Genomic DNA, 20,082 nt, shown 5'->3' on the forward strand with positions numbered 1-20,082 from the left:
CACCTTAGAGACTAACCAATTTATTTGAGCATGAGCTTTCGTGAGCTACAGCTCACTTCATCGGATGCGTACCGTGGAAACTGCAGCAGACAGTGTGCGGTTAAAGTGTGATCAAAAGTGGAAAGAGTCCATTTTTCTGTTCTGAAATAATGACAGAGAATTCTGAACCTAATTTTCTCCCAAAGTCCCAAGCTATGCAAATTACCAGTTTTCAAGCACTACATCATCCATTCTTCTGCTCCTTTACCCTCCCCCTGTGTGTGCAACTGTAGGAAAACCTATGCTCTAATCAAGAGTGAGCCATTGCTGAAGGAGAGGTGAAAAAAGTCAAAGTCCCCATGCTTCTCGTGGAGCAAAGACCGGAGGATTTATTGGTCCCTGGGGAATCACAAAAATTGAGGGTTTTATTGCAAATGTATAAAATACATTGACTACCTGCACTCCAGTAGCTCCAGGGGATAGTAATTTGTTTCTGGTATAGGACACAAAAATATCTGAAATAAACTTTTCAGATCTAAATTGACAGAAAACAACTACCCCTTTCCCACTCCAGCTTTGCTGGCCAGTGTGTTGGCAAAGGACAGAACAAAGCCCAATCCATTCCCAGCCTCCTTGTAATGGGGTTGGTAAGCAATGTGTGCACAAATCCTGTATGTCCATACTGTAGGTTCAGGCAACCCATGCAGGGGCATAAGAGGTCTTACTCCTCCTTACTCCCTTGTACAGGTGCACCATCCAGGGCATAGTTGAGTCTTAGGACAGTAGACTGTGCATAAATGAGTACCTGTTAAAGGAAAAAAAGATGTTAAGACTGAGCAGTTTTGTGCCACAAGGTTATGTACTATTTATCATGGATAAAATTGGGCTCATTGCAATCCATTGCAAAATGTGCTTTGACTTCAGTGGGGCCAGAATTTCTTCACACATTTCTACTTTTACAATAAAATTTGTATAATTTGCATTAAAGACCTGGACGTTGCAGCTCAAATTATCACATGTCCTGTATTACCGCATAAATAAGCAAACATCATTTTCAAATCAAAATGTACTTAATTTAAAGTTAAGTATTTTAGTAATCACTGATTAAGTTAGAAAATACACCATACTATTATAAGAGAATTAACATGAAATCCATAAAAGCAAGGGGAAAAACTGATTTTATTATTGGAGGGAACAATACTATTACAATGAAGATTTCTAAACTTTCCCCTAAGTGATCCAGCTTTTGCTATAAGTTCTTCCCAACTGTGAAACTCGCTATTGCTGTATTGATTTGGATCAAAAAACAAATGTTAATCATGGGGTTAACAGAGGAAAAACTTGTATTTTACTGATAATTTAGCAGTATGAAGTAATCATACGAGTCCCTTTGCAATAGAAAACAATGTAATTAGCTTTACACTGCATCAGATTCTAGAGAGAACACATCCTTCCCCATTTTGAACACAATCTTAAAGAAACACCTTTGGATTGACATTCTTAAGGTCGAGTAACCTATTACTTATATGTAATTTATTCCATATAGTCCCCTTTTTAAAATCTTCTACAATCTGTCCATACATTTTCTGTGGACTGGAATTTACTTTGGTATAAAAAGTTTCAGTTGAAGAGTCATTGTCCTTTCTTTTTGTATAAATATCCAACAACAAATCTTTATTTGTTCGGAAGGAGTTACTAGATAGTAACAAAGCATTATGTCTGCCAAAGGTCAAGCGTGCAGCCTTCACAGTGTTGCAAGTACATACTCACCCAGAGAGTTTAGGGCTGGAACTCAGATAGCCTACACTGGAGTGGGTAAAGCTGGAATTTGATCATAAGGCTGATACTTATTGTTATATTCTGGTTTCTCCAGTGTTCTATTACTGGTACAGCTTCGGGTTTTGTACAAAATAGTGGCCTATACTTTCATGATCCTGAGCACCTTCTCAAATCCCTCTGATGTTAGATAGGGTGGGATCTGAGTTACTACAGAAAATTCTTTCCTGGGTATCTGGCTGGTGAATCTTGCCCATATGCTCAGGGTTTAGCTGATCGCCATATTTGGGGTCCGGAAGGAATTTTCCTCCGGGGCAGATTGGAAGAGGCCCTGGAGGTTTTTCGCCTTCCTCTGTAGCATGGGGCACGGGTCACTTGCTGGAGGATTCTCTGCTCCTTGAAGTCTTTAAACCACGATTTGAGGACTTCAATAGCTCAGACGCAGGTGAGAGGTTTTTTGCAGGAGTGGGTGGGTGAGATTCTGTGGCCTGTGTTGTGCAGGAGGTTGAACTAGATGATCATAATGGTCCCTTCTGACCTTAGTATCTATGACTTCAGTAGGTTTTCTGAGTACTTAGCACCTCATAGTATCAGAACTCATGGACAGGCCAAAATCATCACACATTTGTGTCTATGGTAATAGGTAAGCACCCAAATCTATTCTTAGGCTCATAAGGAAATGGCTAGATTTTCAGAAGGGCTATCCATGGGGCGCGTTTGGTGTGGATAATTAGAATTTCTAAAAATCATGCCACTTGTTTAGGTGCCTAAATATGCATTAAACAATTTTGTTCAGTATTCTAAAAAGCTACTATATGCACCTGTGAGCATCAATATTAATTAATGCAATATTTGTGTTTGTGGTGTGCTTGCAGCTTGACTAAAATATACCGTGTGTTCTGTTTGTTTAGGGGACATGTGCTGACTGTGTGTGCTGAGCCTAGTGGCCTGCTAGGCAAGGCTGAGAGCTGAGAGCTTCTTGACGAGGCTTTAGCACCCATCAACCTTTAACCGGGGGGCGGAGCTACTCAGGAAGACCAGGGCTTTTAAAAGCCCGCTTTTAAGCGGCCAGAAGAGCTAGCGAACTGGAGCGGCTAACAGGGGAGTTTTGCGAGGGAGTTCTCCAGGTGAACCTCTAGTTTTTGTGTTATGAGAAGGGGTAAATAACATTTCCTTATTTACTTTCTCCACACCAGTCATGATTTTATAAACCTCTGTCATATCCCCCTTAGTCATCTCTTTTCCAAGCTAAAAAGTCCCAGTTTTATTAATCTTTCCATTAATTTAACACAATGGATCCCAAAGGTGCTTAAACTTAATTCAGTAAGGCCTCCCAAGGCTATGGCAGGAAACTGCCATATCTGTTACAATCATAGCACACAAGTATCATTATTGTTACACCAGTTTTAGATTATACTGAGTTTTGGATTTTCAATTACACTAATATACATAATAAAAAAAATAGTTCATTATTAATACATGTGTACTACATCACTGCATCCAAATTTAAAAAATCCTCATTGTTAAAGACCGGTGGATAAAGAACTGAATAAAGTTTTATATTAGTAAGAATTGCCATTAAAGTGATTTGCACCCCAGAGGGACTGGACAGTAGCATTATAATAGGAAGATGGAACAATGAAAAAAACCACACGCGCACACACACACACACACACAGAGACAAAGAGAGAGGTTATAACCTGTTTACTTTCCATTGCTAGATTCATAAAAACATACAAAAAGTGTAGGGCATCTAATCATTGTAATGAGCAAACAAAATATAAATGGGTCTAATGACAGGCTTTAAAGAAGCAATTTCTTACCATCATAAAATTGCAGCTTGGAACAATTAATTCTGTAGCACACAAGAGGAGAGCTTATATTCAACACAGTTCTAAGTGACGCATTGTAGATGGTTCAAGAAGTAACTATAATTGAGGCACTAGGATCTATCTACACTACGGAGATGGTACCAGTGTAGCTAGGCTAGCATAGTTCCGTAGTGTAACTGCAGCCTATGCTGACAGAAGGGGTTTTTCAGTTAGTGTAGGAATACCACCGCTCTCAATGAGATTAGCTATGTCAATGAATACACTAATCTGTGATACAGCTGTGTCTATGCTGGGCATTATATTGGAATAGTTATGTTGTTCGAGGTGCGTTTTTTTCAAATACCTGACCAATGTATCTATACCAATATAACTTTCAAATATAGGCCAAGCCTTAGTAACAGAGTAACCAGAAAATAATTAAGTTCATGATCTGCAGAGGAGAAATTGAACAATATAAATATTAATGATACATGCCCACCTAGAACACTGTGGTAAAGTCTGATCCCCCTGTTTCTAAAATTTTTTGCAGAAATAGAAGAGGGTTAAATATAAGAAAACTAAAGTGAAGAGAGGTTAAGTGAGTTGCTCAAGGTCACACAAGAAGTCTTTCAAAAAGTTTACTCTTGACCACATGACCATCCTTCCTCTCCTTTTCCTGCTTTTGGAGTCAAGACATTTAATTGTTTCAGCTGTAGTTTTAAATGATATGGAGTATTTATTCAAACACATGGATTGAAATGAAACATCAAATATCCTGGGCCACATTGTAAACTGGTGTTAAGGTCAGTTGAGGTGTTAAAAAGAAAAAAAATGGACTTGCTAAAAGGAACAAAATAATAACCTGAATCTGTCAACTCCAATGTGGAAATTGTGCTGCTAAAAACAACATGTTGGCAAAAATAAAGAACCTGATATGAGCCAACATATGGCAGAAATCAGCAAAACCTCCGCCAGATAGGAAAACATGTTTAAGCCACAGGTTATCAAATAAATGCAGTTACAGCAAAATCAAACACCAGAGGGAAACAAAAGTGTGACTGAAAGAAAGGAAGTTTTGCCTCTATACATACAGAGATAAAAGCAATGGAACAAAATAAAATGAAATGAAATGTACCTCCTCTCCTTCAGAAGTGCACATTCTTTGCCTTGAAGGCATATCAAAAGGCCATACAGTGCTGAATGGAACCACATGGAACCACACAGATTTATTTTAATTATTTATTTATTTTGATTTCACATATTTAAAACAAAGGAAAAAGACTCTGGTCTCAGGCTTTGAGGGTCCCTAGAAAAATATTTTCAATACAGTGTATATTACATTAAAGAATAGTAAAGCAGAAGCAAACCTAATAAAATGTATAACTTCAGCAGAAAACATCGCAACAACAAATCGCCCACATCCAGCCCCCACACCTCAGCCTTCTCCAAATGTCTATTCAAAAAGCTGGACTTTCCATCATGCCCTGAAAGTCAACAGATTGGGGTATTTTGGACTATGGAATGGAGAGGTTAATTGCAATGTCAGGGAGACTTCATGGAGCATAACTTGCCAGCAATCTCCCTTTCTTTTAAATTGGAAAGGATCCCTGTTAGCATATAAGCCTGTTTGTTAGCCTGAGATAAAATTTTGGGTTTGACTTTTGATACTCTTATATCCTTACTAATATGTGTAAAGAACAAAGAAGAAAGACACGGTGTGCTGCATTTCCCACAACTTTTAGTATTATGGGAAGAGATAAGAGATAGAGTTAAAAATGTTACAGGATATGGTGGGAGTGTAATATATGAGCATACACTGGAAGGCTGCCTGACTGTTCTCTCAAGCCACAGTCAAGCAACCAGTTGGAAGGGGCAAGGGGAGTTGTGGGGGGAGGCATACGACACACTAAAAGCCAAAGTAAAGCCAGGCCTTGCCCAAAACACAACCTCACTCCTTACCCCTCCCAAGGGATACAAAAGAGGTGGAACAAAGACCCCAGATTCACGACCTTCCAAACATGACCATAAGTTGTAAGTGGCAGGGGTGTGCATGGCAGGTATATTTGGGCCTGCTAAGAGGGAGGAGGTGGGAATGGGGCACAGGCAAAGCTGTGGCGTCAGAGCTGGGAAGGGGGACATGGGGTAAAGGCTCTGCAGAATCAGAGCTGGGAATGGAACACTGGGAAACAGACTCTGCCAGCCTGTAGAGCTATGGATATGTCTGCTTGAAACTAACCCCAATAAACATTGCATTGCCTGCATTTCGGATTTCTTGTAGTCTGCTTTCTGTCTGAGTGACAAGAACTAGGGGTGGGGATGAAGGGAAAGACCTCTATCAATCCCTAATTGCAATTGTAACATTAAGTCACTTGGAGAGTCATGGTCTCTTAAACAGATAGATCCAGGATATTCAGTTGTCTTAGTTCAAAACAAGACTTTAACATTCCAACTGGAAGTCAATGGACAGCAATGAAGATCTTGAAGAATTAGCATTATGTACTCATGGACCGCAGTTAGTTTGGCTGCTATATTCTGAATGGGCTTCCGCTTCCAAGTGGATCTGAGATAAAGCTCCACGTACCGCATATTGCAGCAGCCTGGTTGAGAGGTGACAAAGATGTGAATTATGTTCAGAGATTCATATCCAAGAGTAAGGGATATATCTACCAACATACAGTACATGCATAAGCCCAGGGGCTAGAAAAAATATCAGGCAGGGAAAATAACAAGGCTTCAGATCCAGGGGGCAGGAGGAAAATGTGGATTTATTCTACCTTTGTGACTCCCCAGTTTGGGGGGCTTAAAGGAGCTGTGTCACCTGGCATAAGTTAGTGTAGCTTACATGGCCAGTGGGCCATTCCAGCAGCTGAGAATAATCAGAATGCACAGCCACACCTTTCCCCCAGACATACCCACCCCTTGGAACAGAGATTTTAAGAGGGAGTGATATTGAGCAACTCCACCAACTGTATGCAACTTGGGCATTTCCCCTATGCAGGAAGAATTCCCAGGAAGCTGGATAAAACTTATTTTATGGAACAAGGCAGTGAATTTAGCACTAGTCCCCAAATCTGCCTTCACACAAGCACAAATCTCATTTGATTCTGGTGGGATATGCATCTGTGTAAATGAGTGCACAATTTGACCCCAAACCTCAGCTACCAGAACTTGAACACAATCAAACTCAACATAAATGAGAAAAGTAATAGTGAAAATTAAAATGAACAAAGAAATGTCTGGGAACCGATTTCAGCACAGTCCATGCACATCTGTCCCTGACCTTCTACAAATGATAGTAATAGTAATGGGGCTTGTTGTTGTTTTAATACTAGGTGCAGGAAGATGGAAATTGCCTGAATATCTATTGCCTTTGACTTTTTGTAGCCATTTACATTTGCAAAAAGTGGATGTAAAATGCTACTGTTCTGTCTTAGTGGTTATTTTACAGCCATTTTGCACTCTTGCATTCATATTACACAGGTGTAAATTACTATAGAAGGTGAAAGGCAGTAAAATGTAAAGTGTAACATCTCCACCTATGAAACTTCAAATAATACTTTTCTCAAAGCATCCAATTTAAAAGAAACCAGAAACTCACTGAAAAATTAAGGTATACATTTGCTTTCCAAATTTCAATGAATAGCAATTTTTCTCAGGAATGATTTATAAAATGTCAGCTATTTCTAAAGCTTTGGGGAGGTATTTGATGGATAATCATACTTTGGTAAACCTACCTCCTTCAAGCTCATGAGATAACTGATGTTTGCCTGTGGGGGATATTTGATAAAGTGTAAATGAAAATTGCTGCATTGAGCCACCAAGCCTCCACAGGGAATAAGGTTGAGCATCATAGAGATGTAAAAGATATTAAGAGTGATAGAGAATGATCTTGATCCCAAAGGAGGACTTTTGTTTAAAAAGTGTGTGATTGTTAAAGTCACCATTGGCTTTAATTGCTTGATTAATTAGGCACATAGTCTAGATTTATAATTTGAATAATTGTTTTCTAAAGGGAGCTGGATCACCAGGCAATTTCCTAATCCAATCACAGCCTAAATATTTTTTTGCCCTAACTGTAAGTAAAACCAGTCAAAGAATATAGGAGATCCACCACTTCTCTCCATTTATACAATCTTACTTCTGAAACATTTATATCTAAAAAAAGTCAGAACTTCTCAAACCTAGCAAAACTTATATTTTTCATACTGTCTATTGTGCCTGAGTTGCAGGTCTGAAGGCCATTATTTTGTTTAAATATAGTGGTAGTTTTTATATGCTCAAAGGAAAGTTGGTCACCTCTGTCTTTTCAAATAGGCTTCCAGCAATCTATGAGATAATTTAGTTAATTTATATGCAAATATACATACACCATCCTTCTCTTTTACTACAAAGAAAGTAGTTGAAGAGTTACAAGATGATTTTACTCATTTAGGAGAATGGCTTATGAGAAACAAATATTTTACATTCTAAAATAAAAAAATAAAATATTCTTTAAATCTAAGATTCAAATAAAAGATTAGAAGAATGTGAATGAAACAGTGTAAGTGGCAAACTGGGCTTCAGTGCTTAAGACTATAGTGTGGCATAACTCTTGTCTCACTTTTGAATATGATATCCTATTTTGAAGTTAAATCTATCAAAAATTGATTTGTCATTAGAATTGACTCAACCATACTGACAGGTTTCAGAGTAGCAGCCATGTTAGTCTGTAACCACAAAAAAGAAAAGGAGATGCTTGTGGCACCTTAGAGACATAAGCTTTCGTGAGCTACAGCTCACTTCATCGGATGCATGCAGTGGAAAATACAGTGGGGAGATTTATATACGCAGAGAACATGAAACAATGGGTGTTACCATACACAATGCCCCTCTGCCATGTACATTGGCCACACTGGACAGTCTCTACATAAAAGAATAAATGGATACAAATCAGACATCAAGAATTATAACATTCAAAAACCAGTTGGAGAACACTTCAGTCTCTTTGGTCACTCAATTATAGACCTAAAAGTGGCAATTCAACAAAAAACTTCAAAAACAGACTCCAACGAGAGACTGCTGAATTGGAATTAATTTGCAAAGTAGATACAATTAACTTAGGCTTGAATAAAGACTGGGAGTGGATCTGTCATTATACAAAATAAAACTATTTCCCCATGGTTATTTCTCCCCCCCGCACACACACACACACACACACACACACTGTTCCTCACACGTTCTTGTCAACTGCTGGAAATGGCCCACCTTGATTATCATTACAAAAGGCTCCTCCCCCGCCCCAGCTCTTCCTGCTGGTAATAGCTCACCTTACCTGATCATTCTTGTTACAGTGTGTATGGTAACACCCATTGTTTCATGTGCTCTGTGTATATAAATCTCCCCACTGTATTTTCCACTGCATGCATCCGATGAAGTGAGCTGTAGCTCACGAAAGCTTATGCTCAAATAAATTTGTTAGTCTCTAAGGTACCACAAGTCCTCCTTTCCTTTCAACAATATTGGAATTTTAGGAGCTAGAAAATGGTAGGCAGTGGACAAACTTAAACATTCATTCTGTTTCTAGGAAAGTTACTGTCCTGATGTAGAATGCTCCTTGCACAATATAGGATATAAACGTAATGGAAGAAATGCTCCTGGTTTTCTCTTTTTATGCATATGGTGGTAGCCACTATATTGTCAAATGAGCTGTCTCTCACTTTTTTTACAGCTCACGTACAACTCATCCTCTACTGATCATTTCTTCCTCATTCGTTTCAAGATGTGGGGAGGGCTGCTGTCAGCCCTCAAGCCCTCCTAACCTGATGCCACCCCATTGCTGGGATCCCATCGCCGACCCCTCATATGAGTATTAAGGGCGAGTTAAGGATTAAGGGGGAGAATTATGGAAAGGAGTTTTTCTCCTTTGTATACCAGACATTAGGAGCCCCAACTTCTTCCGAGGCTCATTTAAGGGAAGCCTTCCCCTAAGACCTCTTTCAATTCTGGTTTATGGGAGAAACAGATCCCCCCTATGGAACAAGTACCAGAACTGAACACCAGGCACTTCCTATGATGCGACTACATGAACTATACCTCCTACTGGGTCCTGGAGCAGCTGCTGTAAAGGTGATAAAACCCACCCAACCTGGTGGCACCAGTCAACCAGTCTGTGAGGGAAAAATTCCTTCCCAGTTCCCCAAAATTGGCAACTAGCACAATTCCTGCAGCAGTGAAGTGTCCCAAAACTGTCCAATACATTTTCTCATTCTTCAGTATTATGGTGGGCTCTTAACTGCATTATTGTGGGAATGGTGATTTTGTGTTTAAGGACTGCACATGTGAGAGAGGTTAGATATCTTAGGATGTTTTTGGATATTTTTGAGATGAGTCTCTTCCAGTGGCTGCCTAGAATTTAGGTGTTTTCATGATTACTGGTAATTATTAGTCATGTTGTTATTTTTTGTTATGATATATACAGGATACTTTAGTCCTGAAAGAAACCCCAGGACGCATGATTTTGCTGATAATGCAACTCAAGAGTTGTCAGTCCCTTCTAGGGCACATATGGCTCTTCCTCTTGCTCTTTTGTTGGCACCTGGCTACTCCAGCCATACCCTCCCATTTCTAAGACACCTCTGTCTCTTTTTGCTCCTGCGTGAATGGTACTTTGCTACTTGGACCATGCCCTCCTTCTCCTGAACTGTGCTAGACTCTTTCCATCTCCTCTCCTCCACACATGAAAGCAGATCACCATAAGTGTAAGAAATTACAGTTTTCAAAGTAACACACATACACATTGATATGTGAATTTCATGCATTAACTGCACCACACATTATAAATCTGTTCTCATTTCTAACTGGATAGCATCAAATGTAATATAATAAATAAGGCTACGTTTATGTCACAGAGGTCACAGAAATCAAGGAATCTGTGATTCCAGATACCTCCCTGAAATTTCTGCTTCAGCCCCAGGGGCCAGGGCACTGAAGCTGGCAGCCAGTGGGGCCCCGGCAGGGTTCCAGTGACAGGCAACAGACTACTCAGGAGCCCCCAGAGGGTTCCAGCAACTGGCGACAGCCTCCTGCAGCCTCCTGAGGCTGGGGGTATCCCAGTTCTTCTTTGGGAAATATGGTTACCCTGCAGCTTCCAGCTGCCATGGACAGAGCAGGCCACCGTCCCCCGTAGCTTCCAGCTGCCGCAGGGGAATCCCACAGCTCCCATCCACCACTGTGGTGGGGGAAACCATGGAGCAGCAGCAGCAAAAGTGAGAGACAGCTGTGAATTTTTGTTTATTGGCCGTGACCTATTCATGAGTTTTACTAAAAATTACCATGCCAAAACCTTAGCCTTAGTAATAAAGCATATGGGCAGTTTGACAGGTTGAAAAAATAACTATGCCAGATTCGGTGGACTCTCTGTCGCGTGTCCCAAAGTCTCTTCCCCAAGAACTGAGTCCTCAGAACTTCAGCACTCTTCATATTTTTATAAGTGCTCAGATCATGCCATCACTGTTTGTATCTGATCCCAACTTGCCCTATCCCCATTGTAAACAGACACTATATTTAATTAGGGTCTATCCCATGGCATTTGCAGAAACTGAAGAAGCTCATCATTTTTACAAACTAGTTATTGATCATATGCAAATTTGTTTCTAAAACAGAATTCAATTATTTGTTATGCTTCTTCTTTATATTTTTGCACAGTATTTCACAGTTTTAGATAAGTTACAAAAGGATAATATTTAGGAAAATCTTTTGTAAATTGGATTTTCTGAGGTTTGAGTTTAATGAAAGTGTTTAACTGAGGGCCAAATTCCATTCTCAATGAGCCTAGTGTAAATCCAGAGTAAATTCACTGAGGGCAACTGAGTTAATCTGGATTTACTCTAGTTTTACCAATATTGGAATCTGGACTCTAATTTTTATTCAGGTTAACAAGACAGACCACATAACAATTAAAAAAAAACCCAAATATCAAGTATGATTGGATGATTGCAGATTCCACCCCTTTTCACATTAAGGAAGATAGTGGAAACTTCCACCCAAGCATGTAACACAATCAATATACTATATGTTATGCTATTGTTACTGGCAATGGGCTGATCCAGCACACAGAAGTCGGTAGGGGCTCTAAAATGATGCCTGCTAGAATACTACATGGGCGGGTTGTGGCCACAGCACAGCATGTTCCAGTCATACCCTCTGCTGCCCCTCGAATGCCAGCCATCCAAGGCGTCCTGCTACACTGGCAGGTGGGAGAAGCAGGTGGTGTAGAGCTGGCTGTACCATCTTTATGTGATCTGTGGAGACCATTTTGACAGGGGAATCCCAACTATCCTGTATGTTATAAAAATCCGTCCCCAAGTACCTGCTCCAGTGGCACAAAGGGAACTGAGCGGGGATCATAATCTGCCCCAGAGCCTTTAAGTGTAAAATCAGCAACAGGAGTTCTTTCAAATCCCAGAGAATGTACAATGATATTCACTTTGTTAGATGTGTTAAAAGAATTTGAAATGAAGACCAATAAATGAAATTTTATTTTAAAGTGTATTGATGGACTAAGGAAACTGCCTGTTAAACCATAGTATCACAAAACTGTTAGACTACAGCTGGCGAAATCAATTATTTTCAGGTGTGTCTCTGTCCTTGGAGATCAAATATGTAATGTGGCAATCATGATTGTTTCAAAGGCTTTGAGTTTAAAAACTTAAAATGGCTTTAAAAATAATAATAAAAAAGATAACAGCTTTACTTTATTGGCACTTGTCAATTGATTTTCTTAGAAAGCCCTTCATAACTATCTAATAGACAGACTCTGTATTACCTGTCTTAACAACTTGCCATTGAAAAACTGAAAACAATTTTCTTTTTGTTTGAAGATGGGTTACATAGTTTAGTGGAGACTGAAGTTTTAATACTTAACGTGCACATTTTGCTAAGTACTTTGAAGCTTTTTAAACTGAAATGAATTACGTACATTAAAGGTTATCTAAGAAAAGCTTAATGATTTTAAGAAGTTCAAGAACATATTACTTACAACTCAAGAAGCTGTAAATACACTTTTGTGTCACCTGAGACTCCCATGAGAACATGGCCAGACTGGGTCAGACCAAAGGTCCATCTAGCTCAGTATCCTGTCTTCTGACAGTGGACAATTTCAGGTGCCCCAGAGGGAATGAACAGAACAGGTAATCATCAAGTGATCCATCCCCTGTCATCCATTCCCAGCTTCTGGCAAACAGAGGATAGGGATACCAATGTCTTAAAATTCATATCTGGAACTGTGAAATCCTAACCCAATATGAAATAAGCATATGTTATTCACAAGAAAGTACTACTAATCCAGTCAGAAAGTCTTTCTGAAAATGAAAATAGAGTAATTAGTGAATAAAAGACATACCTGTAAATTAGAATGTTACAAACATATTAATTGTATGCAGTGTTGTAGCCATGATTGCCCCAGGATATTAGAGTGACAAGGTGGGTAAGTAATATTTTATATTGGACCAACTTCTTTTGGTCAAAGAGACAAGCTTTCAAAGAGTTCTTGGCTTGAAAGCGTGTCTCTTTCACCAACAGAAGTTGGTCCAATAAAAGATATTACCTCACTCATCTTGTCTCACGAACATGTTGAGGAGTTCTCATCACTTTGCTTTCATGGCTGGTAAGATCTTCCTGATACAGGAAGATATTTTTCCCGTACTGTATATCTCTGCTCCAGCAAAAAGTGGATGAGCCAGGCCCTTCCACTTTCAAAGAGTGGGAGGACATGGTTACCCTGGTTCTGGCACCACTGCCTCCTTTCCTCTAGTGGCTTTCTTCAAGAACTCTTTCCTCCCTTTCAGGCTTCTGCCAGTTATAGAGTACAACTTCTCATTCACCCCACCTCTTCTGATGTTAACTTTAAAAGTCACTTGGTGCAGTGAATCCTTTATTGCTGCAGACACAACGAACAGAGAAATGGGAACAGACACCTGGGTGGATTTTAAGGGGAAGGTCGCAACTTTTATTAAACATTGACATAGCGGAGGGTTGCTACCCACCCATCACTCATATTCTTCTGTATCAGGCATTTAATTGGTTCCACAGTGGGAGTTATAGGGCTCCTACAATATAATCCATAACTCAGGGTAGGTTCTAATCTGTCTACTTTCCAGGACTCAGCTCATTCTGAATCCTAGCACCTTCCCAACACCACCATGAGGACGGTGGAAGGTGCATCAGGGTGGGGATTTCAGCCTACAAGGGTGATAAAATCTCACCTGATCCCATTAGACCAAGGCCCATTAAAAAAATCCAGGTCTTTTACCTCTGGGAAGTGTTCATTTTATCCTTTTAACTGTCCTGGAAACAGGATTCAGGTTGTGACAAATTAACAACTCCACCACAGTTAAGTATTAAGATCATTCCTACTTAACCCATTGTGGCTTTAAGGTGCTGTAAGGAAGATTAAAAACTCCCTGGTCCTCTGCCAGTTGGCCAATGGAAGACATGCAGCTTCTGTCAGGTGACATTCCCATTCATAGTTCAGGATGAATAGGATGGGGCTGCTAGAAAGGAGCCAAAAGAGGTTTCATATGGCTCCCTTTCCAGGATAAAACCTGGGAGCAGGGAATGCTGTTACCCTCCAGCTGGCCAATGGGTGCCAGAGACTCCAATGGGGGTGGGAAGGAGGAGCTATCTGGTGTCCCTCAGCGAGTGTCTCCATTCCTCACAGCTAGGACTATTCCTTTTCATCAATGGCCCTATCAATTTCCCCCATCTGTTACAGCAGGTGGGTGGCATTTTTTGCAGCTGTGTTTCCTCAGGCAATGCATAAACATCTGAAGGCTCCAAAAAAGTAATAATTCCTTGGTGCAATTCCAAATCTTTGAATTATGTGTCTTTGCTTACAGCATTCCCTTGAAGATCTGAAAGCACTCAATTCGCATTCCTTTCAAATTATGACGATTTACAGTATATGGGAAGTCCTCACAATACTGACAAATTCAACTACACAGCTAAACAGAGACCTCAATAAAAACTGCTGAGACAGTGAAAATGTTTACAGCACTTTTAAAATTGCATTAAAAATTAAAATAATTATCCCATTGAAATTGATAATTAGATCTATTTGTTATTTAAATTTGAAAATGGAACAACTATGACTAAAGTTAAATTACATCCAAGATACAGATGACAGAGTGATAAAAAAAGTTATGTTTGTAATATAGGATATTTTCAAAATACTGTGATATATTCACTCTTAGTTTCAGGTCAATATTCTTCATTGTTTGCAGTTATTTGGGAAACTCCTACTTTATTCATGAAAATGTTTGGGAATCCTGGAAGTTTAATGAATATTAGCACAAATTATTTTGAATCTCAAAATTTGCATGTAAATTCATCAATGGCATTGGTCTTGCCAACCAAAGAATAGAAAAATATATTGCATGAGAGAGAGAGGGGGAGTTCAATAGGATCTAAATGACTTGAAAGCATAAGTCCTATTGAAAGTTTGTAGGATTTGTCCTCTCAAGTCATACAGTTTCTTTTGAAAAATCTCTTCTTATTTGACCAATTGCACACTGCAAAGAAAGTATAATCAAAGGAAACAGCAATTGAACAATCACAGGTCAAATTTGTTTGCCTGTTTTATATGGGCAATAAATAGAAACAAGAAATACATTAATAGAAACCAGGATTAGTTTGTAAAAAGAAAGGGGTACATTTATTGAATAATTTATTTGCAATGATTAACTTGATCCAGGTTTTTGTTCTCAATATGAGCCATGAAAATTTGTCCTTTTGGTTTTTGCTATTACCAGCACTCTCATTGAAATCAATGGGAATTAGGTGCCTCAACAAACTTCAAGATACCTAAGTCCCTTTTGAAAATGGGATGTAAGCTCCTAATTCACTTAGGTGCTTTTGAAAATTTTACCATTTGACATGTTTCCCTAACTGGTTTCTGAGAGATCAGGAATTATGTGATTGAACCATGAAAGATACAAGGAAAGATATTATATATATATCACATATATAATATCACAGGGCAAACAGCTGAGAGAAATTTTGTGAGGAAAAGGGGAGTTGTAGTACATGTGTATAAGATCACTGTGACAAAATATGACCATAAGACTCTGCATTAATTGCAGACAGCATTTCAATATGTATCCCAAAAGGTGATTTATGCTTTTGACTTCTAAAATGTTTTTGAAGCCCAAAATGTTAAACTAACAAAGGGGATCAGACAGCTTCAGCACCCTCTCTCACATGTGAGATACAGTCATCAGGCCACTGATTAAAACCCACTGAGTCTACCTGCTCATAAAATGGAGTAGCCATAATGAGGGCATTCTCCTGGACTGGCCCTTCTGGATATTTCTGCTAAGCAAAATCACCACACACACACAGTTTGAATTTTATGGGACATTGAGAACTAGATTGAGGTCTGGTTTGTACTACAGAGTTAGGTCGATATAAGTTGCTTTCGACCTAACTATGGAAGTGTCTACATTTAAATTTTGCTCCCACCAACATAACTGCCTCACTATGCCAACTTAATAATTCCACCTCCATGAGAGTGTAGAGTGAAAGTCGATGTAGTTAGGTCAATGCAGTAACCCTGTAGACACTGTGTTGCTTGTATCAACTCTTACTGGATTTCAGAAACCATCCCACAATGCCCCACACTAACAGTGCAATTGAACCAAGCAGTCCCGGTGAGGATGTGCACCACTGACACAATGAGCAAAGTGGATACACTCACAAGTGATATAATTACTGAGGCAGATGTATGTCAACATGAGTTAGGTCAACTTAATATTGTAATGTAGACATGGCCTGAGAGTCCAGAAGACACATAGGAAGATCTCTGCTTTGCCTGGAGAATATCAGTTGGTTCTGTTGTGTTCCTGTAATTTAAGAATAAAGCCCATCTAACTCTGGACTTGTCTATATGGAAAAGATTTTATACTGGTATAGTTAAACCGATGTAGTTAGATACACTTATTCTGAAATGAGTGGTGGGTTTTTTTTTTCAATTTAGCTTAAATCAACAAGAGCTAAACCAAAAAAGACATTTTTATATTAGAATAAGAATGTCTATGTGGGCAGTTGGTTATACTGTATCAGTTTCAATTCACATCTTAGTTTATAACTTTGCCATGCACAGAAGCCCTTAGCTTGTAGTGAAGTATAAGATTACATGAGACTAAATATGCATGTAGGATCCTTGTTTTAAAATCCCTTTTTCTGTGTTCCAGCTACTTTGTACTTTTCAAATACTTTGCTTTAAGAAGGCTGCTGTTTAATATCACTGGTCACAGGTTCCTGAAGGGAGGAAACCCAGTTGGCTATGTAGGGTGATAAGTAGTTGATATACCTGAGACAGTATACCCAGGTCCTGGTGTAAGAATCAAAGGATCAAGGATTCCACCCCAAGACAGGTAAGGGCAAGAGGTTGACCACCTGAGAGGGGTGCACTGAGAAAGACCAGAAAGGGGGCAGAGGTGCAGCTAGCCATAACTATGACAATCACGAAAAGTACATAATTTCAGAGGCTTCATGATTTATCAGGGATTTTTAGGTAATCATGTATTTAAATATAAAATCCTGTATTAAGAGCTATGACATGGACCTCTGTTAAAAATGGTGGAAAAAAATAAATTGTCCCATTAATGGCTTTCGATCATTCTCTGCTGCTTTAAACTTTTTAGTTCAGAATAACTAAATTGGAAGCATTAAAACTTTAGTAGGAATTTCAGGTTGAAAGGCAGCCTGACTTAGGTTAAAAGTGCCTGGTTAAATGAAACCATGTAACTGGTGAAAGGAAAAATCTTAAACATGGGCCCGATCCAAATCCCATTACTTTCTTTGGGGTTTGGATCAGGTCCCATGAAAGCAGAATATGGCCAGAAAAGAGAACAGAGGTAAACAGGAGGCTAAAGAAAGTGCTTGGGCTCCTATGTAACACTCCTGATTGCAGTCACAACAGTAAGAACTAATTATTATAGCCTAAGTATATTTGAAATGGAAACCAGAGATTTTATTGCATCCTAAAGATATACTGTTGAAGACATGATATCTCAAGGAAGCACAATACTTGTGCTGTTGAAAAAAATACATTATTATTCATTCAAAATAAGTGGCAGTAACAAAGTAGGGAAATTAGAAGTAGTCAAAAATTACTAGAAGTTTAATAAATCTGAATTTCTAGCATGCAAAGAGCAATCAAGGAAAAGGAAAGGGTGCACAAGACATAAATCAACCAGGTTAGTGCTACTACTGTCAGCAAATGAAACTACAGGTAAGAATGTTGTGAAATGATTTAAAATTGTTAAGCAGATTGAAAGTGAAAAGGGATTGTACAAGACAAAAACACATAATGGCAAATTTTACAGGTACAGGCAAAAACTGGAGAAGACTATAAGCCCTTTAAGGGATAGGAGAAGAATGTTCTACAAAAGAAGTGTGTATTCCTTAGAAAAGGAATGGATTTGTTTCAGTTTGAACAACACAATTATAAGAGATCTGGATAATGAAATAAGAGAACCAGTTGTAGAGATGTCTAACTCATCATTGGAAATTATAATAAACGATGGAGAAAGACAAATGTATTGAGTGGTATTGTTATTAATATTACTATTTATTGATTACAGAAGGTGTGTGTGTGTGTGTGTTGTACCCCTGAAGAGCTGCAGTGGAGTCAAGAAGGTTCTGTGTGGGGCCCCAGTTTCAGCCACAGAGAACAGCTTGCTAAAGGCCTCAATTAATGCCTATTGAAGTGAGTGGAATGACACTGTGGTGAAGCAGAGAAACCTCCTAATTGTATGGAAGGGGTTAAGGAGAGAGCCTTTGGGCAGAGCCCAGCTAGGTCTGCCCCTTTATACCGGCAGCCAATGCCTGGCCTGGAGGGGAGAGAAAAAGAGGGAGCCTGGCTCAGTTTGGGGCTGACTGATGAAAAGGCAGGAGCTAGCTGCCTCCCTACCTGAGGGAAAAGTCACTAGCCTGCCAGCCAAGACAGCCACTGGGAACCAAGCACTGTCTTCCTAGCCAAAGAAGATGGAGAAAGAGACCTAGGAGCACCCGGCCTAAGAGGAACCTGGGTAATTGAAGCATGGAGAGCTTCTGACTTCATCAAACTTACAGCTGCCTTGTCCAGAGGAAGCTGGGATTGCACCCAGGGTATACCAGGGGGCACTATCAGAGACAAACCACCACAGGGACTTGGCTCTAGGGGTCATGCCCCAAACTGAAGGGGCAACAGTAGGAAGTAGCCCAGGCCAGTGGACATAGACTCCCAGCTGGGAGGTCCCCTACTCAGGGGTTGATTTACACAGTGCCCTGGGTCCTTCCTACTTCCTCTGATTTAAAACTGAGGCACCTTGACAACAAAAGCAGGGGGGAGGAAACAAAGTACTCTAACTGCTAAGCCAACTGACCCTCCAAGTGCTCACTGAAATCAATTCAGACACCAAGGAACTGATATAGCTCCCGTTGAAGACAATGGAAAGACTCCCATTGATTTTGATGGATTTTGGATTGGGCACCAGGTGAATCTATTAGCAACCTGTAAGTCTAACATCATAAATGGAAAAGATACTAAAGTAATTGATATGGGAGAATATTGTATCTGAAGTGTTATACGTTAGTCAACGGCAAGTCAGTGCAGTGATATAAAGTCAAAATTGTTTTCATTAATCTTATTAACTTCAAGATGTTGAAGAAAAATGCTGATTTGTAAGGAAATAAACATTAGTTACATGAACTTTAGGAAGGGTTTATGTTATAATCAACACTTGAAATGAAATGCAAGGTTTGGTTCAATAGAAAATGATATTTTGAACTTTTTTATTCATGTGTTGCAAAAATTTTTAAAAAGAAGGTATCACATAATAAACTGGTATGTTAGAGTACTAAGTCCAGTACTAATGATGGCATTTTCAATTGCATAATGTATTGGCTTAGAAACAAGGTGAGGAAACTTGAAAATGTTAGGATATGCTGCACTGTGAGCTAGGAGTCTGATTTGGACTTCAGCTGAGTTAGCCCAGTGAAAATAAAGGTAGCCATGGTAGCATAGGCAGTGGTAGTGGTGGCACAGGCTACCACCTCCAGTATAAAGCTACCGGTTCAGGTGGATTTGGATTCATGGAGGCTAGCTCATGCCACCACTGCCTATGCCACTTCAATATTATTTTTAGTGTCCTAGCTCAGAGAAGGGTGAGCATGACTATAAAGCACACCCCGAGCTTGTAGAATAACCATAACCTTAGATGAGGACCTGTAGATCAGATTTTAAGGTGGTGACAAAGAGAATGGAGTAGGAAGCATTGTTGTACTTGATCTTTCATACAGAAAAAATTGAAATAGCAGAAAGTCATTTGTTCATTACAAAAGAGAACATTTAGAGTCAGGACTGTAGCTGGTGGATAACAGAGTTAACTGGAGCTATGCTGATTTGCACCAGGGGCTGTTAAGATGTGACTTGAAATGTATATATTTCTGAGTGGCGGGTACACCACTGTCTGGCTTACAAATAAGAGAACTTGAA

The sequence above is a fragment of the Lepidochelys olivacea genome (genome assembly GCF_965140295.1).
Source record: "Lepidochelys olivacea isolate rLepOli2 genome assembly, chromosome: 5".
Lineage (NCBI taxonomy): Eukaryota > Metazoa > Chordata > Testudines > Cheloniidae > Lepidochelys > Lepidochelys olivacea.